The following is a 23,854-nucleotide window of genomic DNA, read 5'->3' as shown; positions in this document are numbered from 1 at the left end:
GATTCACAACAAAATTGGGCAGGAGGTACAGAGAGTTCTCCTGTCCTTCCTGAAGCCCACACACACGCACAGCCTCCCCCACTATCAACATCCACACCAGAGTGAGCACATTTACTACAACTGATGAACCTACACGATGTGTCATTAACACCCAAGGTCCATAGTTCAGATCGGGATTCACTCGCGGTGTGTTGCTCTATTGATTAGAGCACTGAAGTGAAGGGAGTCATGATGACGTACGCACCAGGACAGGTCATGGGAGTCCGTTTGTCCAATCTTGAGTCCACTGGCCAATCTTGAGACCACCGGAGCACCAAAACAAAACAAAACAAAACAAAAATTATAATGACTGCAATTTATGATAAAACATCGAATATACAAAGACACGTGAGTTTGTCTTAGTAAATTTTAAAAGAGAGTGGGGAAAAGAAAAAATTCAATTGCCGTCATTGGAGATAACTAATATATTAAGTCCTTATTCTGAAAATTGATAAAGGACAAAAAAGATATTTACCCTGCTTTTGTGTGTGTGTGTGTGTAGGAACTTTAGTTCATCCCTAGTTGATGAGAGAAAGCTCTTCCTTACAGAAAAAGTGTCAGCTAATGAACAGAGAAGAAGAGCAAAGCATCATTTTGCAACCACCTATATAATTACTGATTCATCTTTAGCCTTTATTGGTTTACATACTTCCGACGAAGACGATGTCTCCTTGTGACACATGGATAGGTAGTTATTCTTACACCCCATCTCTGAAGGAAATGACAGGAGTGTAGGCTCCATTTCATAGACCAGGAGACAGAGACCTCGAGATGGGATGCTGGTAAGAAGGTTAGACTCCAGATCTTGGACTCCTGATGAAGCAATCTTTCTTCTAGATGACACTGTTTCCCTGAGCTCTGGAAGCCAGAAGTTGGAAATGAAGGCATCATCTTGGCCGTGCTCCTTTGGAAACCTGTAGAGAGAATCCTTCTTTGCTTCTTCCCGCTGCTGATAGGGGCTGGCAGTCCTTGGCGTCCTTGGCTTGTAGATGCTTCCCTGCAACATCTGCTTCCCTTGTCATACGGCCCCACATCATTCTTGGCTGCTGCACCCGATCGGTGAAGGCTGTTAGAGAACACACATTCACATTCTGCCAACGTATCACCCCAGTGATTACTTAGTAATCACAAAAGTGAAGCGTGCTTTCACAATGGAGAAATCTGGTCATTGCTAACCTCCATAGTCAATCGCTAACCTAAACAGGCATCGCTAACCTAAATGCAGCACCCCTTACAGTGCCCCAACCTGACATTACATGTTTCCTGAAAAGACTCAGTATGATGGACGCAACATTACCCGTGGATGCCACAAATACTCAAGTTGGATGCAATCAAGCATTTGGATGTAATTTGGATCTGAAAGAATCCGTGGAAGTGGAAGTCACGTGGCCCCTAAGGAAGCCAGTGACATTAATCCAGAATTTGAGACATTTTACAAGACAACTGACCTAGTCTCTTAAAAAAAACCAATGCTGGGGCGCCTGGGTGGCACAGCGGTTAAGCGTCTGCCTTCGGCTCAGGGCGTGATCCCGGCGTTATGGGATCGAGCCCCACATCAGGCTCCTCTGCTATGAGCCTGCTTCTTCCTCTCCTACTCCCCCTGCTTATGTTCCCTCTCTCGCTGGCTGTCCCTATCTCTGTCAAATAAATAAATAAAATCTTTAAAAAAAAAAAACAACCAATGCTACTGGAGAAAAAGAAGAGGATTATCTAGACTAAAACAGAGTAAACAGTAATGTAATGCATGACATTTGATTGGGTTCTCATTATGTTTTGTTTTGTTTAAAAAAAGATATAAAAGATGTTTGGGGGGACAATGGGGGAAATTTAAAATTGAGTCTAATGTTAGGCTATATGTTTATATTATGAATATAATATTGGAGATTAAAGTTAATTTTCTTAGAAGTTATAAGGACATTGTGTTTATGGAACAAAATACCCTTATTCTGAGGAAATGCTTGCTGAAATAATAAGGAGTGAAGTATCATGATGTCTGCAATTTTCTTTCAACAAAATCAAATATATACACACAGAGATAAAACAAATACAGTAAATGTTGAGTTTTTCAATCTGAGTGGTGAGTGGAGGAGAGTTCACAGTACTCTTCTTTCAACTTTTGTGTATCTTTGAATTTTTTTTTCAAATCTTGAGCCTTTATATATATATATATACAATTCAAATGCATCAGCATTCTTTATGGGTGAAAAAAGCCACCAAACTTTTTGGACTTATCTGTCTAGTACATATTTAGGGAGACATTTACACTGAAATGCCCTAGATCATTGTTGGATTATTTATGAATAGAGCGAGCTTAGGAGACTAGAGATGCCCAAACTTTGGGTTGGGGTAGATATACATAATGTTAGTCATTAGCTCGCCTGCAAATATTAATTTATCCAATTGTTGATACAACATGAATTGTGAAGATACCTGATAAAATAAGAATGCATTTGTTAAAAATTTACAAGTACTTTCACAGATATTTCTTGAATACAAAACTGAATATCCAGAAAATAATCACACAATGCTCCAAAATTTCAACAAATATTGGGGAAAGGTATAAGGGAACATGCAAAACCATAGTAGGAGATGGAATGTTATTAATGTCATAATACCAACAAAGTACTGTAAACATTCAAAAGAGGGGGGAAAATGGGGGGGATTCAAATTCAAGCTCCTGGGGAGACAACACTTTTTTTCCCATAAAATTGAGAACTTGATATGATAAAAGTAATTAAATATCAAAACATGGGACCAGACTATACACCAGGTGACACTCACTCTTGCCTTCCTTATTAGTAAAGCCTCCCACGTGCTTTTAATGCTTCTAGTCTACCCCTTTCCAAGTCAAACTAAAAATTGGAATATGCAATTGTAAAAATCAAGCATCAATCCTTCATTTTCAGTAGGAACTTGATTTCAGAGGTGCGGAGAGCCCCAGGGCAGAAGGAAAGCTTACTTCCCTGGAGAATGCCAGCTAACAGACGCAGAAGGAAGGCAGATCATTGCTTCATCAACACTATTACAAAGGTTCATTCGGCAAACTTTATTCATTGCTGCCACCATCCTCAGACGAACGGTTGATGGGGAAGTGAACATTCTTAAAGGGCCATAGGGTCATCGCACAGACCATTTTAGTAGGGGATTCAGACCATCATCACTTTCACTCAACAGGCAACCTTAGATCGTTTAGGAAGATGTAGGAAGACGGCTCCACGGAGAGTCATGGTGACCTTGAATGTACCCACGCAGGCAAAGCTTTAAGCAGCAGCTAATCTGGTCTTGGCAGAACATCCTGTGGTCTCAGAACACAGGATGAGAGGCTTGTGGGGAGCGGCCAGGAGGCCATCTCCCACCGGCCTCCCTATCTCCCCGGGGAGGCTGTGGTCAAAGAGTCTCTCCCTGCCTCCCAGGTTCTGCTGAGGGCCTTCCGCTCCACTCCTGCTGCCCCCTGCCTCTGAATCCTGGTGAGGCAGGTGTCCCCTGCTCAGTTGCAGTCTGCGCTTGGCTGGTGCGCCAACCAGGTCCTGTGATTTGCACATGATCACCTGCCCACGTCCCTTTTGGTATGTGGACAAGGATCATGGCAAGCTGGCACCTTCGGCATACTTCCTTTCACTGCTGTGCAAGAAGTCCTGTCTAAATCGACACAGGCTTGTACCTTTGCTAATCCGATCAGTCGGGCCTTAGCCTTGGCTTTGACTTATTTTATGTATGTGAGAGCTTGGCAAAACGGTCATCCAGACATTAAGGTCTCCCAAAGCGGTTTGAAGCATGTAACGTTACCCATGGCGGACTTGAGCCAAAATGTTCAACTTCAACATGCCACTGTCATCCCAGAGGGGACTGTGCTAGGTTAAAAGAGATTTAAGTACATAACCATATGCAGTGTCAGAGCCTTGATTTGAAACCGGTTTGGATAAACCAGCTGTAAAAGGTATTTTCTTTGTCAATCGGAGAAATTTGGGTATGGTTTGAGTGTTAGAGAAGCTAAAAATGCATCTAAGTATAGAATCGAAACAAGTGGCCTACAAAACTGTACAGTATGATCTCATTTTGATTAAAAATTGTGTATAGAAAAAGATCTCAAAGAGTGTATGGGTCATTAGTTGCCACAATAATGCACAAAATAACCCGACCATTTCAGCGGTATGCAATCATAAGCATTTATTCCTTATTCTCTCAATTGCGAGTCATCTGGAATTATCTGGGTTGGCCTTGGTAGGACTTCAGGCTGGAGCTGGGTCTATGCCATGTGTTTCTCCTCCTCCTTAGACCAACACCTACCTGAGGCAGGTCCTTCTCTTGGTGAAAGGCGAGAGTGTACATTGGAAAACCCTGCCCCATGAGCTCTGTTCACATCCCATTGGCCAATGCAAGGTCTGAAATCAAGGGGCAGGGTAGTTTAGCCCACCTGCTGTGAGGCCATGACAAGGTGTGGACATTTAATACTACTATGGGGGAGTGGAGAATCAGGACCAGTAATTTAATCCCCCACAAAGTGTACACTCTGGACGAAGAGACATCAGTAATCTGTAAATGGTAGAAATGCAGTATCTTAATTTTTTCATGTTTACGTGTTAGCATTTTTCCAATTTTTCATAATAAATATATATTATATATTGAAATAATGAAAAAGTTAATTTAAAGGTTAATAAGTATGCAAACAGCTACTCCGATTCTTTATCCCTCAAATCTGCATTCCATATAAACTAGGAAAATTTCATTCTGTTTAGTTAAGCGTACCTAGTTTTTTTTTTTTTAAGATTTTATTTATTTATTCGACAGAGATAGAGACAGCCAGTGAGAGAGGGAACACAAGCAGGGGGAGTGGGAGAGGAAGAAGCAGGCTCATAGTGGAAGAGCCTGATGTGGGGCTCGATCCCATAACACCGGGATCACGCCCTGAGCCGAAAGGCAGACGCTTAACCGCTGTGCCACCCAGGTGCCCCGAGTGTACCTAGTTTTTTGGAGGTTGCTCTGCTGGGGGGCGGCTATTACAGGAGGGCAAACAAAGAGCAGTAGGCGAAGGGCACTTTCTCTCCCCGAGACACTAGACGAAGGGCCCTGTTTGTCCGTACTGGGAGGGCGGTGGGAGGTAGAGATTCCGTGTCCCTCATAGCCTGTCCCTGGAGGCTTGTCTCAGGAGCTCCAGGAAGTGCTCCTGGATTAGGGGGCTTCTGGATTGTGTCTCCCACATGTCAACACTTCAACCTGACCCCCTTTTGGAATCTAGCTCACAGATTCCACCTTTGGAAGCCCCTGCCCATTGCCCTGGACTCAGCAGAGCCGTGAGCACTGAGTAGGCCTGGGGCCGTCTTTCTTCCCTGGACACACCTCCTGAGTAGGGTGCTGTTGCTGCACTGGGACCCTCCCTCCTCAACAGGCCTCATGCTCCTGACTTTGTTCCTGCTGTTCTTCAGCCTGGGACCTTTTCTCCTCCCTCTTCCCCTTCTTCTCTCCCTCTCCACGTGGAAGATTCTCTACTACTTATCATGCCACACTAGTCCCCTCCTTCCTCTAGACTCTCCCCTGTCACTTGCCTTGGTCCCCAGAGGGCTTCGTTCACGCCTCTGTCCCAGCAGCCATGGCCTGAAGTTTTAGAGTTGCTGGTGTATGTGTCTCCCCCTCCAGATTCAAACTCCACCTGCCGATCTTCTAGCCTTTGGTGTAGGGCTGTGTCTACGGTCAGTGTCTGGTCATCATTTGCTGAGTGAGCTGACAGCAACATGTGCACCGCTCGTGAGTGGACACGAAGCCTCATGTCCCAGTGCTCGGTCCCTTCTAGCTAGCTAGTCACTCTCAGAAATAGTCAGTGCTTCTCCAGGCCCATGCTGAAGGCCCCCATGACCCCATAAGGTGCCCCCACATACATACCCCCAGAGGACAGTCAGCTCCACACCTGACCCCCTAACAGGACTCATAAAAGTCTGATAGAAGTTGGGTATGCCAAGAGTGACCTTGCTCCCGAGGAATGTCATAATAACAGATGTAAATCTCCCTATGACACAGCCTCCCCCGTCCCATGAAGGAGATGTTCAAATCAACAGGCATTTATGAAACACCTACTGAATGACAGGCAGATGAAACTCATGTAGCTCTTGGCTCAAGGAAGCAGGCAGTGGTGGGGCAGGCAGAGGTGGGGAGGCAGCAATTGGACATAGACAAGGAAAATTTCAGTAAATTAGAGGTCATCAGGGGATGGCCTCCTAGCTCATTCAGGATGAGCAGGAGGAACGAGTCTGGATCGGGATGTGGGAACTAGGTGGGCAAAGGAGGGGCGAGGGTGCTTCCTGCAGAGGGGACAGTAGGAGCAGAGGCAAATGCCAAGACACCTGGGGTTGGGTAGGCATCTGTGCTGTCTACCATTTATGGTAAATAAGATTCCCAAGGCCAAAGAGAAGGGTATTCTTTCTATTAAATTTTTTTAATTTTTTAAATTTTTATTTATTTTTTCTTCTTCCTACATTTTTTATTTTCCAAGTTTTCTTATTATGTTCAGTTAGCCAACATATGTACATCATTATTTTTTGATGTCGTGTTCAACGATTCATTAGTATTCACAATGCATAATTACCAAGGCACCATTCATCTGCAGAAGGGGAAAGCCCTGAACGCCTTCAGGGCGTGTGACCTGTCCCACCCTCTCACCTGCCCCTGCACAGCACTCAGGACAGGCGGAGCTGATGATGCTACTTTCTCTGATTTAAATATAAAGAAAGAGCTTTTTTATTGTGAAAGTAACACATGCTTATTGTGTCACATTTTGGAAAAACAAAGACCATATAAAGAAAAAAGTCCAAGCCACCTACGGTTCCCTGTGAAGCTTAAGGGATATTTTTACTAAGTTCTTGCCAAGAGCCAGGCACCCAGCATTTCACAGAGCTCACAAGAACCCTGAGAGGAAGGTACTTGTGTTATGTATACTTAACAGATGAGGAAACTGAGGCCCAGGAAAGCTGATCTGCACGGGGCCACTCATTAGCAAGCGAGGGAGCCCATGTTCAAACACAGGCAGCACAGGTTCCAGGACTGAACCACAGGTAACCTTCGACTGTAGGGCTGCTGCAGTCCCAGAGTGTGTGCTGAGGAGCCCCCAGGGTGCAGCAGGAAACCCACAGTGCTGCCAGCAGGTGTTTTAAGAATCCAACGGAAGGGGCGCCTGGGTGGCACAGCGGTTAAGCATCTGCCTTCGGCTCAGGGCGTGATCCCGGCGTTATGGGATCGAGCCCCACATCAGGCTCTTCTGCTATGAGCCTGCTTCTTCCTCTCCCACTCCCCCTGCTTGTGTTCCCTCTCTCGCTGGCTGTCTCTATCTCTGTCAAATAAATAAATAAAATCTTTAAAAAAAAAAAAAGAATCCAACGGAAACATAGCAATGTCTGTCCCACACCGTACAAACTACTACTGTTCAATTGTTTGGACCCAACTACTTTATAAACCGAACTGCCAGGTTTTTATTTGGGGCAGGGGCCAGTGTCCAGGGCTCCATAAAAGAATTCCTGAGGCACCACTAAAGGTTCCGTGAATCAAGAAAGTTTGGGAACCCCCAGCTAATAGCATTCTGTATAAGCATAAACGATTTTCCTTTTCATCTTACAAAAATGGACTCAAGAAGTGTATCCGACTTTAGAACCTGCTTTTCTCCTTTCACCATCTTGAGAATATGTTTGTGTGTAATTAACTGATTTTTTTGCTTTGTTAGGTACCTATTTTTTCAAATTTCTCACTTTTTATAGATAATGCTGTGTGAACATCTTTGTGAATAAGGACATCACATGGCTTGACCTAAAGTTGTGTCTATGTTTAAGGCTTTCTATATGTGGCCAAACTGCTTTCCAGAAAGGTTTCCTTTAACTGCATTTAAACCAATAGCACGTCAAAATAGCAGATCTACTGTATATTATCATTTAAAGAATACTTGTCGTTTAATAGATTAAAAATGCTTTATCACGATGGTTTTAATGTATTTTCGCAGTTGCTATTGAGTTTGGAAAAGTTCTCATTTGTTTATTGGCCACTCGTGGTTCCTTGGTGATTTGTCTATTCACATTCTTTGCTCATTTTTCACTTGGAATGCTCATCTATTCTTTATTGATTTGCAAGAGGCTCCATCCAATTTTAATGAAAAGTTTAAATCCCGGACGCAGCTGTCAGAAATGCTGATGGCTGCAGTTGTCTGCAGATCTAATTGTTTTAATAAGTTCCACTAATGACTCAGAGGCTAATGAAGGTGTAGATCTGATTGATGGAGCTTAGAAAAGAGATGTAATTAGAAGTTTCCTCTCCCAATCCAAAGAGCCAACTATATTTATCAGTTCAACTTCCTACTTTTCTTCCCATTTTGAAAAAAATACACTTAAATATATCCCACCGGTCTTGGCAGGGTGGTGGGGAGGACATGAGAACCAGGTCTGGTTGTTATGTAACCCTCCAATTAAGTTAGGGTCTTATCTCCTCTCTTAGGTTTCATATTCTGTCTTCGAAGTGGAAGCTTCAAATCTCTTCGGTTCACGTCTGCCTCGGCAGCCTCCAGATCCAGGAGCCAGGATGTCACCTAGCAACCAGGGCTCTGCTTAGAGAAACATGAGCCTCAGCCTGGCCAAGAGAGGAAAATCACCCATTGGAATGAAAAGTTTTGGCTTTGAACTAGAGACCAGCCAGAGGCTTAGCACCCAGTGAGATGTCATGGCCAGATGTCCTGGAACCCCAGGTTCACAGAGTAGGGGTGAGGGATGATTTCAGATAAAACCCCTGGAAGCTTTGCTCCCCAGCCTGAGGGGTGACAAGAAGGCGAGTGCTCCCCTATTTCTCACCCCCTGAGTTGCTGAGATAGGTAGCTTCATCTCTTGGGATCCCTGATCCTCCCCAGGGGTCAGTACTGGGAGGCCACAAAGCTGGATTCTTTACTCAAGAGTGTAGGCATGAGGGCTTGCTCCCTAGGGGGTCAGTTTTATCATTTGGAGCTGAGTAAGAATGTGTAAAAACCTCTCCAGGGCTCCCACACTGTGAGGTTAAGGGTTATAGTAACACCTCCAGGGTATCTGGCATCCATTGTCCATCTTCTGAAGATATGTGGCCAGAAGTGGGGAAAGCAAGATTCATTGAGTTTCTGAGGGAAGCAGAAACTCCTGGCCTCCAGTGTTGTAATCCTACTGGCAGACTGCCCCTATTTACTAGTTATAGTATCTTTAAGCAATCCATCCTCCAAACACACACACACACATATACACACTTACACACCCATCATGGATTCCCATTGCTTCTTATTTTTCCTTCTCTTTCTCCATGGGACTTGCTCTGGCCAAGGGAATATTACTCAGCATTCCTAGACAGGAGCAGGACCTTCAAGTTCTTTGGTGGTTTGACTTGCTCTTCTACCCCCTGTTATAAAAAGACAAGCCCCAGGTAGCCACTGTCCAAGGAGAAGGAGGAGACATGTATTGCACACCTGAACTTACCTGTAGCCTGAAATAGAGCCAACCCAGCCAACCCTCAGGCCCATAAGCAAGAAAAACAAAAGGTTTCTGGTTATAAGTCACTGAGCTTTGATGACTATTTGTTAAGCAGCTTTACTGGAGCAATACCTGACTATTACACTCTTCATGACTCCTTATCACTATTTCCTTCTAGATTTCCTGGTCCCTGGATTTTCCGAGGTCTGGTTGGTCAGCTTTTCCTTCAATTCTATGAGCTTTATTGTATCTTTCTAATAACATCTTCTCTTTGCTAAAGTTAGTTGGAATTGATTCCTGTGGCTTGTAACTCAGAACCCTAACTGGTAGGGCTCACCTACCAATTCCTGACGGAATTGCCTACTCCTTGGTCTGAATTTAGAAGCTTCTTCATATGATCTGAGGAGTCTATTCCCAGTCTTCCTTTCCCTTAGCCTTTTCTTTTCAGACAGCCTCTGTGGCATCCAACTAAAACAATTTGCACCCTGGATGGTGTCTGAGAGACTTTGCCTACATTTGCTTTGCCTGGAACATCCTCTTCCCATCTCCAGCTGCTGAAGTCCTGTGCCCCTTTCAAGGCTCCACTCAAACATAATCTCCTCTATGAAGTCTTCCCTCATTCTCCTGGGAGACCCTCCCCTCTGCCATACTAGAGGCAACTGCCCCTAGTCCAGATGGAGCCTACCTTCCTTGAGAACGCTGCTGTGGTTTATTCCCCACCAGAGGGGGACTCACTGAGGCCATCTCTCAGGGGAAGCAGAGACTCTCCAGGTTCTTTTCCTTCACACTCACTCTTGCTAGTCTTTTTCCAGTGTTTCCTGACCCTTGGGGTCATAGTCTGGTGTTACCTATTTTTGAACCCATGGTTCCAAGCTCAGGTCCTAGAACAAAGGTATGCTCTAAAGTAGTGATGGTTATTTGAATGCAGGCATGAACAAATGTCCATCTTTTCTAGAATCTCAGGCCAGAATAAGCACATAGTAGAAATCTATTTTTGTCCAATGACATGTTTCCTTTGAACCCAAAATGGAACATGACTATCATCTTATTTACCTTATTCAAAGATGCAGTTGGATCTGGGGTCAGCCACAGGCCAAACTTTGTGGGAAAACATCCAAATGAAGCATCCAACACTTAAAATTCACTAGGCCTGCTGCCATTGATGGGACCGTCATAGGTCCAGTACATGTAACCCATGAACTGAGGTCCAGTGTGGGGAAGCAATAAGCCAGAACTTACACAGACAGTTGAGAATTGGAAGCCAGATCTCCAGATTGTTAGTCCTTTACTTCTTACAAGGAGTAGCAGACCAGAAAGGGTCCAAGCTGGGTTTTTCCATTTCCCATGGGTCTTCCTACACAGCCTGTTGATGGGAGGGCATCACCATCCCTGTACCAACCTCCACAGACACAAAGGCTGCTCTTCTGTGCCCGGGAGGATTCTTAAAATAATAATGCTGCCTGCCTCTGTGGGCTGGAGCAGCTGTCTTGGTACACTCAGTCCCTGAATTATAATTTCCTGCTCTTTTACTTGTGGCGATAATTGGTGTCACAGTAACTGGTCAGTCATGCCTACTTCTGTCCTTGCAGCCAAGGCTTGATTAGGCAGGAGAGAGATCCAGGATGGAAGGAACCAGGTGAGTGTCATGTGATGGGGCAGGCAGAACTTTTGGAGCCAGAAAGTTCTGAGTTTAAATCCTGCCTTTGCCCCTTGCTGGCCCTGTGGCCTCTGTTTTCTCATTTGTATAGTAGGAGTAGAAATGGCACCTCTCAGGGAGCTAAGGTGAGGTAAACATTGTGGCTGATACAATCAGGTGGTTAGTGTTACCTTACTCTGTAGGATAAGGAAGACAGCTGTCTTAGACCGCGCCACCCCAGAAGCAGACCCTGAGTCAAGCTTATTTGGGAGGTTTTCCTAGAAAACATCAGTATGAGGGCAGGGAATGTGTCAAAAAAGAGATGATAGAGGTACTGGGTGCTCCAACATGTAGGTTACCCCTGTGAGCATTTGGAGTTCCTTCGGGCCTTTGGGACACAGGGTAGAAGTGTTCAGAGTTGTCTCTCCTGCACAGGCTGAGGAGGCTGGAGTATTTATTCACCCCAACTCCCATCCATCATTGATTGAGGGCTACGGGGGTGGTGAGGCTTAACCCCCAGCACAGCTTGCTCCTGGTGCTTGCTCAGTGGGCTTCAGTCGCCAGAGAGAGCTTTCTTCAGGCAGCAAGCTGCTGCTGCTGGAAACTGGACATCCTGGGGTCCACGTGCAAGGGAATGGTCAAGTGGGGCCCCCACAGCATCTGCTGCAAGGGCCCAAAGCTCATCAGGAGAAGCCACATCTGTCACCTCAGGTCTGAGCTTGGGCTAGACCAGGATGCCAAACCTAAGTCAGGAGCTGGTGCGGGTAGCCCGTGGAGGTGGGGGGTGAGTCGGAAATGATGTTAGGAGTCCTGGACATTTGCCATCAACTGTCCCGGATGTCCATGCCCCCCATTCCTGGGTGCTGGTTACACTGTGAGGCAGGTCAGATTTCTCTTTGTTAGCATGACCTGGGACAACTTGGGATTGCATTGAGAGCCTTTCTCACTCATTCAAAACATAAGGGTGCCTGTTTCCCACATATGCTCTCCACCACTCCCATACTAGGCATAAGCTAAGTACTGAGTGCTGGAGAAGAGTGTGTGTGTGTGTGTGTGTGTGTGTGTGTGTGTGTGTGTGTGCGTGCACGCGCCCGCACATGCAGGTCCTGGGAGAACAATGCAGGGGACGACCACTTGGCTCAAGTGCAGTGATTTCAACCTGGGCTGAGCTGAATAGCACGATAAGAGATGGGCAGTGTGGAAGGGGTGGAAAACCAGTGAAGGAGCCCTAGGCATGAGAAAGGAACCGACTTCTGTGTGAATCCTCCCAAGACACAGCCTCCCTTAATGGCCAGCAGATAGAAGTATTTGGCGATACCTTAGGCTTTGTAAGTCAAGTGTCAGAAATTTTTGAATGGATTATTTGAGTCACCTGAATGTTTTTCTGATAGAATTACAAAAAGGTGCTAGGTTTTTTGACTTCCAATGTGAACTTAATGAAATGAGAAAGAAACATCAAAGTGCCTTGCCAACCTCACAGAAATTCATCCACAAAAAGACCTTTTAGCAGCCAATTTCCATTAAAGCTTTCTTTGGAGTTTATAAATATATGTACTGATAACAATTACCATGATTATCAATGGTAATCATCACTATTGCTATTTTAGCAAGTACGTTTCTTGAAAGCCTCCTATCTGCCACTTATCTAGATTTCCATATCTTACCGCATTAAAGCCTCACAAGAATTCAGATAGAAAGAAATAAAGGGACCAAGAGGTTAACTGATTTGCTCAAGGTTGCACAGCAGGTAGGGCTGGGATTCAGCACCAGATTTCTGTTTTCAAACCCTGCTCTTTAAATTCTTCATGCCACATACCAGGCGATGTATTTGAAACTGATTTCCTTTTGGTGGTAAAATGCTATCCTTGGAAGCATTGAGATCATTTCTTGACTTCTTCATCATAATCAGAATTTGCAGACCCCTACAGCCACATGGAATCCATGGTTTTGACTCAGCTTCCAGATTTGGTGATGTCTCCATGCTAACTGTCATGGCTGCAAATTTATAGACCAGATCCAGCCTCCAGATTTGCTTCAACTGACCTACATGGTGTTGTTAAAGTAATTTGAAATTACACTTACAGCTTGGAAGATTTGATATCAAAATTGTGATTTCCAGCTCTTTTGGAAAAACCAAAGATCTGTAACACTGACGGGTGCTCCCTCTTGAGTTCACCGCAGTCCCCACCTGTCCCTACTGCCTCCCTGTCATTAGTGCCCAGTGATGGGTCCATGTAGCATCACACTTTGCACTGTTTGGGTTTTTTTTTTTTAGAGTAAATTAGATTTTTCTAATTCCTTTACCCTGCCAATTGTTTCCTCACTTTCCCTGGTTAAGCATTTGCATTTTTGACACTTGAAAATCAACTACCCCCAATACGGTTCTTTAGAGAAACAGGGAAAACATCCTGAGTTTTATCCTGTCCTCTCTTCTGTGCTCTTGTCTTGCTGAATGGCACAGAGACACCAACTCACCTTCAGACAAGCCTTTTTATTTTTATTTTTTTTAAGATTTATTTATTTATTTATTTATTTATTTATTTATTTATTTTAGAAAGGGGGTGGGGCAGAGGGAGAGAGAATCTAAGCAGATTCCATGCTAAGCATGGAGACTGATGCAGGGCTCTATCTCATAACCCTGAGATCATGACCTGAGCCAAAACCAACAGTCAGATGCTTAACCAATTGAGCCACCCAGGTGCCCCCAGGCAAGCCTTTTTAAATTGTGGATCTAACACTTGTTATTGCTTCTCCAGCCTCTGCTTCCTCATTTGGAAAATAACTCCAGGTTGCTTCATCTGGATAGTTAACCAAATGACCAAGTCACCCAAAACACTGAGACCCAGTCTGCCAAATGAGCAATTCACTATATCGTTTAACTCTAATGTATTCTGTTTTCATTGATCAGTTCATCTTGGCTCCATAAGAGGATTTTATGGAATATTGACCTATTGTCTCCCCCAGCTCTCTGCTGCTACAGCTGGAGACTGAGGTGCCAAGACAGAGCGGTAGGGGAGGTTAACAGGAAGAGAGAGGACGAAAGAGAGGCAGGCTGGTGGGGGTGGGGAAACATAAAGAGAATACATTCATGGGACTGCATTCTTTATTATAAAGACTCATAAATATGTTATCCCTATGAATAAGAAAACATGAGTGAAGAATACACTCATATGAATTCTTCTTATTAAAGAATATATTACACTTCTTTCTTTCCCTCCATTTCCCCTCTCTCCACCCTTAGGCCCCAGCAGTAGCAGAGGAAGTGGGAGCAAAACACAGTGGGTGCTCTGTGTAAATGTTGTTATAAGCACAAAATGAAAACTGGTCAATTAAAACTACATAATTAGACAAACCAAGTAAATTTATCAAAGTTGCTGTTCAGCTAATTGGGAAATACACTCATACTTTCCTTGTAGATACTTTGGAAGATTAAATGAGCTAATGATTCTCTTGCCTGTAGCACAGCGCTCTAACAAACTGTGGCTATTATTACTCTGATCCAGATGGTGCTACCGGCCAGCATGTCACCCAGATCTATCACCTGAATCAACTTTGACCTCTCCCTCCTGCCCACTCTCAAGTCCAGTCAAAGCCAAGATTCCATCTGCGTGGTGACTAATAGAGCTGCAAGTGTGGAAAGGAAGAAATTAAGGATGTCTTGAGAGTAGCCGGGAATCAGCTCACGGTGGAGTGAACAGAAGAGTAAAGACCCCGGAATAAGCCCCAGGCCCACAAAGAATCAACCTCCTGCGGGAATGGGTCCCTCGATGAAGGTTGATGAACCACAGAAGCTGGAACAGGGAGGGACAGAGGTTGCACATAAGCAGGGCCTGCCCACCCTCTGCTCAGGGGAGGCTGGAGCCATGAGAATTTCACATTCGGGTTTCACGTTCACCAAGCCATCGGATAACTTGGCTTCCTGAGGAGCGATGCTCCCAGGGACAGAATGTGCTCGCCCTGTGATGTGAACCTCCAGTCTGCTTGAAATTAGTGATTTTCTTTCTGGTTTGTTCTCATCTCGGGTCCCTCATTGGCAATGTTGATTCAAGCATCCAATAACTTCTGGGCTTCAAAGATTGAATTTCTGAGCTTACACAGCTGAGGACCAGACCCCAGGGTGCATGGTGATTCATTCTCCAAAGTCAATGTCTCCTGGGGGGGACCTCTCTTCATGGCCAGTGCCCAGCCCCCCACTGGGGCTGTGGGCTCTTCCCATGGGCAACCTCAACCACCTCTACAAGATGCCAGCCCTGGAGCTGAAGGGAGGACACAGCACAGCTGCCAAAGAGAGTCAGGTTTGAAGTTCCTCGCAAGGCAGCAGCAAATTTTGCTCTCGAGCAGGACTTATGGCCTTTCCTAATAATGCTGGAGAGGAAGGGGGAAGGTTCCTCCCCATATTAGCTTGAAAATCTAATTGAGGCAAATTCTGTTGCCTAGACAATGGCATATTAAATTGTTCAGCAAAAGCAAGAATTTATAAAAAATCATCCCTGATCTATAGAACTAAGAAATGTAATAAATCTCCCAGGATTTGTAGCCAAGCTTAGCATATATCATGCTCAGAAATTGCATTAGCATGTAGATGAGATGGGCAGAGGGCTACAGGCTCCCGAAGCAAGAGGACAGAGCAGTCTGGCCTCTTGTGATAATGAGTGTGTCTCCAGAGCGCATCCAAGAGAAGGAAAGGGCTGAAGGGAGAGCGTGCAGGCCTAGGCCTGTAACCTTGACTATGTATCGTTCTTTGAACCATCACCATGTGCCCATGGAGTGATCGTTTTCTGTCTTGCTGTCCTTTTAAAATCTCCATTACATTGTTTCTTAGGGTGGCAAGCAAGAGAGAAGCTTAAATAAAAAACAGTAGTTACTAGATAAATCCTGCTGGACCCCACAGAGAAAAGAGGAAAAGCTATCTCAAGGCTGGAGAGAGGGCAGAAGCCAACAACGGCAGGGCTGTGGACTGGGTAGCGGGTTTGCTGACTGCCTCTCTGCTGCACTGACCTTACCATGACTCAGCAACCTGCCATCTTGGCCCTTCAGTTCAAGGACAGAGAATGTGGTGGACGGAGCAAGACTGGGTTCTCCCCTGGATCTGTCTGGGAGCACCAAGGGTACAGGGACATGCAGTGTAGACAAAACCAATGAGGACTTATCCATGATCCCAGAGACCCAGCAGAGTGTGCTGGGATATGAGCAACAAGAGCACCCCTGCCTTCTCAGGCTTCTTCCGGGCGTCTCTCTTCCAGAGAGCTGCCTGTTCAGCAGGCCACTCATTTAGGGGCAGCAGAGAGTGTAGCCTCTGAAATTTACAAGGCATGATTATATGACCCCCCCCTCTGGCCTCGGAGCATCAGCTCAGAGTCTCTGTTCTGTTGTTGTCACTCTGTTTTCAGAGGGTCAGTTTAGCTTGTCTGGAGCTTATCTCTTTCTGGAGGCAGGTACTAAAGTCTGTTGATGATCTCCAACTGCTGAAACACTCTGATATTTTGCTGGTCGGCCTGCTGGTCACATGGTCTGGCCCCAAGTCGACAAAGAAAGGTAGTTTAATGGACGGTATTTGCCCCTGCCAAAATCCCTGACTTCTTCCTGCCCCACTTCAATTTGACTGCTTCCACATGGGAAGCTCTGTTACTTTGCAGCCCATTCCCAAAACCCATTTCTATATCAAAAAGAATGAGAGAGGCTAACTTGGTCAGATTCAGAACTACACTAAATCCTTTGCATGCATAACCTCCCTTAATTCCCACAGCAACCAGAGGATAAGGGACTATTTTTCTAGTTCTCTTCTCATTTGACAAATGAGAAAATTCAAGTGCAGAGAAATGTCACAGGTAGCCGAAAAGTCATGATTAGCAAATGGCAGAGACAGATTGGGACCCAGACAACCTGAGTCCAGATCTTAGTGCTAAATCTCTATGCTACTGCTTCTGGAAAAGAAAGAAAGGAAAACAAGCAAAGCTGTGGTTATTGGTTACAGTTATTCCATTCATCTATGGCCACATAAGCAGCCAAAGAGAGTGGCTTACACTAACACCCATCATTTACTTTTCTCACAAATCTACAGTTTGGGTTCAGCAGGGATGGCTTGTCTCTGCTCTGCATGGAATCAGCTGGGACAGCTGGACTGAGGCAGGAAGATCTACTGCCCAAGTGTTTCAGTCATAGTGCAGGTAAGATGGTGCTGGTTGTTGGTTTCTCTCCATATAGGCCTTTCTATGGGCAGCTTGGGCTTCCCCCTCAACACAGGGACTTGGGGAATGTCAAAAAATTGGGGGCCATATTTTAAATCTACCACATTTGCTTAAGCAGAGGGGGATGTTTATTGAAAGTAGTAGTGGTATCTCATGGATTCCAGGAGGAGGGCAGGAACCAACCAAAAATCCAAATGCTTCAGCATAAAAGAGCGATTTCCTCAGATGTCTCTAGAACTGTGCCATCAGAGTGACTCAGCCCAGCTGTTTTCCAACTGCTGTGCTTCACATTGCAAAATCCCAAACTCCTCAAAAAGGTAATCAGAGCATCGCACTGGGGTCAGGTGCCAACATTGGATTCATCACCAATGGCTGAAGGCCTAAGCCTACCCTTCAGGCATTCTTTCCAAAGGAGGGATACATTTAATGCCCTGTTTTACAGGTGAGTAAACTGAAACTCAGTGAGTGTAAGTCATTTACCCAAAGTCACATAACTGGTCAGTTGTGAAGCAGGGTTTATGCTCAGGATCTTTCTGCATCCCGTAAAGAGGCTTGGAGTGAACAAAATTCAGAGCTTGACAGCCGTGGGATTTGATCTGCCAAGTTCCTTTGATGAAAGTGGTTTGTGGTCAGCTGAGCCATGTTAAATAATCTTTCCCTCTGTAATGTAAACTTGTTCCACTTATATTAAAGTCAAAGAATCAGAGTGTTCTCTGTGTGTATGAGTACCCCACCCTCAGAGCGTCTGAGCTAGCAGGTCTAGGGTGGGGCCTAAGAATGTACCTTTTAACCAGGTCCCAGATGCTGTGGTTGCTGGTCCAGAGACCACACTGTGAGAACCACTAGTCTGAAAGAACAGACATCTGGATTATAGAATTTATTTTTCTCAGAGCTTCTGGGGTACATGGGTCAAGAATCACTGTTTAGCAAATATTTACACCCCCCACCATGCCTCTGTGGGAGGAGTCTACTGCCGTGCTCCACTGATGTTGGGCTAGGTCATGTGACTTATTTTGGCTTCAAGGTTGGTGTGTACTTCTCTGCCCTTAAACTTTGGCCATGTTATTGCTTCGGCCAATGGGATGTTGGCAGATGTGATGTGAACAGAGTGAAATATGCTTGTGTGATTGGGCTTGCCTTCCTGTGCTGCCATCATGGAAAGAGCTCCAAGGGTAGGTCAGTGGTCCCAGAAAAATGAAAAATTAATGGAGCAGAATTGAACCCAACCGTGAGCTACAGTGAAGTCCTGCTGAGCCCTGCTGAACTCTGCTGAGCTTAAATTGGGTGGCCCCCAATGACGTGCAGACATAAGAGAGAAAAATAAATACCTACTTTTAGAGTCCACTGACATCTGGATTGTTTGTTATATAGCATTATGGTGACAAGAGGTTAACTGATACAGTGATCAATGTTGGACATTCCCCGTTCTTTAAACTTGACCCTCTTTATAAATGCCTACTTCAAGACCTGGATAAAATCTCTAATTTGTCTTTGTCTGATTTATTTCAATCTACATGAATTCATTTAAAGAAAGTTTCTTTTTTTTAATGAGTTAACTAAACCAAGAGATTGTTTAAGAATTTCATTTAAAAATAATGAAAAAGGGATGAGCTGAGCCATTTTCTTTGCTGGCCACATAGAGCAATCAAAGTCAACTGGCTTAAAGTTGGCATACGATTCTGAACTTTGAAAGAAGCTGGAAAAAATGAAAGCCAACATTGAAATGACAGTGCATCTGGAAGAAGCCAGAATTTATTCCTGGGATAATAAATTAGAAATTTCTAGAAGGAAAATCTATCTGAAATGACAAAAAGTGACCCCAAATCACAAGTACTTTAAAGGCCAGAGCTTATGGGAGAGCTTAGGCAACTTACTGACTTCTTTGCTGGTTCCCATTTCATTTTGCAGAGATCACTGTAGTAGATAAAATTCTACAGAAATAAATCTGCCTTTGCCAAAAGAAATAGTCATACGAACTGTTATTTACATTTGCCCTTCAAAACACCTCCTGAAGGCCGAATTCTGGTCACTGGCTTTCATTAGAATCCAAATGGATTACACTCAGACTTGAGCTTCTTACTCTAAAGCACAGAAAGCTAGAATTTGGGGCTTTTTTCCAGGGAAAAGAAACATCCTCTGGATCACACTGTATTCTAACAAGCACTGAGAAAGTTTTAAAAATGTCAATTGTAGCAAAATGGATCTAGCCAATTACATTCCAGGAAGCAGAAGGAATAGGAAAACAGATCAAACTCAGAGAACACATACAGATCACTTACTTCGTGCCAGGAATGGTGCTCAATGTTGCTTTTACAAAGTCTTTTACTAATAGCAATAACCAACATTATTGACTGCTTCTATGGATCAGACTGCACAATGTCCCAATGACTGACCCATTTCTCCATTTCCTTGTTCAACAAGTTTTAGAAAGGTATTCCTTCATCATTGGATGAACTAAATTAGCCCACAGCAGATAATATAGAAATTGTGTGTAGGGGGGTGTAACATTTATAGACAATTTTAGTGCCAGGGAATAGACAGACTTGGACAAATCATCCTTTGCCAGGCTTTCACTCTACTCAAAATTATATGTCATACAGATATTTAATCATCAAGAGAATTATTATTGCTATAATTGAGATAATACTAGCTAGAATTTATTGACTGTTTAGTGTGTACCATGCACTGTGTACATCTCATGTAATCCTCATATTACCCCAATTATGATGTTAAATTCCCAACTTCCCTACAAATTTCCCAGTTTTGGGGGGGCAGAAAACTGAGGTTTGGAAAAGTGATCACCGTTCAGGGGCTTCCATGGCTAGTAAGTCAGGAGGCTGGAGCTAGAATACGGATCTACTGAACTCCAAGGTCTCTGCTCTAAACTGTCTCCCTAAAGTGCCCCAATTTTAGCTTAAAGGAATTTTTTAAATACACAAACTGTCCAGGCCAAGCAAAAGAGATAACTTGACAGCATGTTAGAAGTGAGAAAGCAGATGGTTGTGTGGCAACTGACTTAGAGTGCTCGCAGAAAGCTGACGTTCAGCCGGTGGCAGAGCAAATGCAGGCTGGGTTGACCCTCAGAATCTCGAGGCCAGGAATGCCTGCCACTGATTACTCTGGGAGTGTGGAGGAAGGGAGGGCTACATGGCCCAAAGTCTGCTTGAGGAGCAGTGAAAGCCCATCTCTCCTTTTCCACTCCATGCAGCCAATGCCTGTCCTTCCCCACTCATGGAAAACCATCATTCTGTTATCTGGGGAGGATAAGGCGTGGTTTTTGGACTGAGGACATCAGGCACAGCTCAGGGTGGGAGTACCACACCGGAATCAGAGGGTTTCAATAAACACTTATATACTTGACAAATGAGCCACTGTCCAAACTTGACTTTCTTCCTAAACAAGCTACAAGAATGGCAGCCAGGTCTATCCACCCCAGGTAGGAGGCCCCTTCAGCCTTCTCCGGGGACTCTGACCAGCCTAAGAAGGCAGACTCTTAAGAAGGCAGACTTAAAGACCCAACACCAGTAATGTCCACAAGGAAACAGCCCAGCCAGACCACCCTGTGGTGAAGCCCACTTTCTCCAAGAACAGTCCACCCATTGCCTTCGAGCTCCCAATCAGCTCCTTGCTTTCCCACTCTTACACAACAAGCAGGGATCAATAGACATTTGAGGAAAAAAAACTTTAAATAAATAACTAAAAAAAAATTATGGAGGAGATACTCTGCTGCAAATAGTAGCAACCAATCCATCATAAAAAAAGGACATATATCTTCAAAACAAGAATGGGCACTAAAAGGAAAGAAAGAGAGAAAGAGAAAGAAAGAAAGAACATTCAGAGAACAAATAAAGCCCTTAGAAGTTAAAAAGCATGACAATAGAAGTGAAAAAATCAATAGAAGTTCTGGAAAAGAAGGTGAGGAGATTTTCCATAAAGTAAAGGAAAAAATCAAAGAGAAAAAAATGGAGAGAAACTATTAAATGAATGAATGACAAATACAAGATGCACAACATCCGTATTCTAGGAAGACCAGAAAGAAAGAACAGAGAAACCAGAGAAGAAGAAATGAGCTACAAAATAGTCCAAGATGATTGCCCAGAACTCAAGAACATAGATTTTCAGAAAGGTTCCATTATATTGGATCTTAAAGTACTTGAGGCATGTCATCATGTAATTTCAGAGTACTGAGGACTGTCCTACTACCTTCCAGAAAGAAAATACAGGTCATATACAAAGAACCAGAATCAGAATGGCTTCAGACTAATCAAGCAATGAAATCAATATTCTAAAGGAAAATTATTTTTGATCTAGATTTCTACACCCAACCGAAATATCAACCAAGTGTCAGGGTGGAGCAAAGACATTTTCAGACATACAAAGCCTCAAAAAACTTCTAAAAAGTTCCACTCGTTCCTGTTAAGAAAACTTATGGAGGCTGGGCTCCAATAAAACAAGGGAATAAACCAAGAAGGAGGAAGTCATGAGCTTAGGGAAGAAAAGATCTAACCCAGAGGGAGGCAAAAGTGATGGTGGTAAAGGAAAATTCTAGAACAATTGGTGTGTCAGAGACAAAATACCAGTAAAGACTGAAGCAGTCAGAAGGTGCCAGGAGAGAGAATTCTTTAGGAAGACAAATGGAAAGAAAATCTAGTGAATCTGCCCATTCTGAGAGAAGAATTGGACAACTGGGGAAAAGTTGGGGGCTGGATGAGTGAGAAGTAGTTAAGCAACGAAGCAAACACAGACAATTCACTAAAGAGGGAGGCACGTTGTTCAGGAAACAGAAGTAATCACAGACTAGTCACCATGGCTCAGCTGTGAAAAAGCATTTTCCTAACCGTGATGAAGACCGAATGTTGCAAGAACCCAAATTATAATTGGACCATATTGGTAGGATGGGGGTCATGCGGGCTTCATGTGTGTGGTGGGGACAAAGAGCAAAAAAGAATTGAACCTCCATCCCCTATTTGTAAGGAGACCCCCAATTTTTACACAAACCAAGGAGCAAGATAAAAGCATATTCTTCAGAGAATTGGATGTAAATACCAAAGCATCAGTTGAAAGAGTTGAACTTGTTTGGGGTGTTTTTTCCCGAGGAAGGTGAGAAAAATAAGAGGGCTGATTTTCACAGCCAAACCTATTTTGCTCTTTAAATCACGAGCTTATATAACTTGATGTAAAAATGAATAATTAAAAGAAGCAATTAAACTGCATTCACTTAAATGTTTTTCACTGCAGTAAGTACTTAACAAATTAACCCAATTAAGTCAGCTCTCTCTTAGGATTTGTACAGTCCTTTTTGTCTCATTTCAAGGAAATGAATGTCCTACCGAGGAAGAGAGAGTATGCCGAGCAGGATACTCACCACCCTGTTCTGCCAGAGGCTTGGGGGGGTACCTGTGCCAATGGGGTGAGGATGCAGTGTAGGCTTCACCACTGAGCTACAGTCCTAGAGATCTTGAAGGGAGGTGACAGACTCACCTTCAACTGGAATGGTGCATGTCGAGACTCGGCAGGCCAGAGATCCTGCAGCAGGCTACGTCTTCCCCTGCCAGCCACCTCCCTCATGGCTGCAGAGCTGCTGGGAAGTTGGCAGCAAGCAGTGTCCTGCAAGTTCCAGGCTTGCTAGTGGAAGCCTCAACTTTCTGCCTCCTTGTACCCCGACTGCAGTGGTGAACCTGGAGGTGGCTGGCTTTGCTCCATTAGCTCTTGAGCAACTAATTCCTTGGAGCCTCTGGAAAGCCCTAATAGAATCACAGTTTAGCGCCCTAGGGCTTCAAAGCAAAGCTGTGCTCTATTCCAGAAGTCACTGCTTTCCTTTGGAGAAGCAGCTTCTCTGTTGCTACTAGGGCTGACTGTAGGAGACCAAGTGACCATGCGATCTCAACTGCTCATTGTGAACTAGGTGCTCTCCGATTATCCAAGCCACAAAGGTGGCTCTATGCGCTCAGCAGCACACCATCACTGAGGAAAAGTGACAGACCTAACATTGGGCTCGGTCAGGACCTGAAGGCACAAGAAAGGTGCTTTAGCAGGTGCCCAGGCTCAGATTCCTATCGGCCCTCTGCTCCCTCCAGCCTTACCTATGGCTCTGTGGGGAGTCCTTTATGATCAGATGCTTGGGGAAGACAAACCTGGTCCCCAGTTTATGGATGGGTCTACACAGGATGCTGTATCCATGAGATGTAGACCACTCTAGCATCCTACAGAGAGATTTTTCCCTGTGGGCAGAATTTTAAGCAACACAGTGAGTCGTCTACTTGAAAGAAAGAAGGATGGTCAGAGATAGAGCTCGGTGATGATTCATGGGAGATACCAAGGGTTTGGCTGGGTGACCAGAGATTCAGGAGGAACAAAAATGGAAGACTGGGAACAAAGAAGTCTGAGAAAGAGATTTGCACATAGACCCCTTGGAATGGGTACAGAGTGTAAAGATATCTGGGTCCTGTGTGAATGTTCTTCACAGGGCACCCACGCCAGAGGGAGCTTTCAATAATCTGGTTAACAGAAAGGGTTGCGGATAGCAGCAGCGTCTT

This window comes from Ailuropoda melanoleuca, chromosome 6 (assembly GCF_002007445.2).
Source record: "Ailuropoda melanoleuca isolate Jingjing chromosome 6, ASM200744v2, whole genome shotgun sequence".
Classification (NCBI taxonomy): Eukaryota; Metazoa; Chordata; class Mammalia; order Carnivora; family Ursidae; genus Ailuropoda; species Ailuropoda melanoleuca.
The sequence above is the reverse complement of the archived record's forward strand: the minus strand, read 5'-3'. Positions refer to the sequence as shown.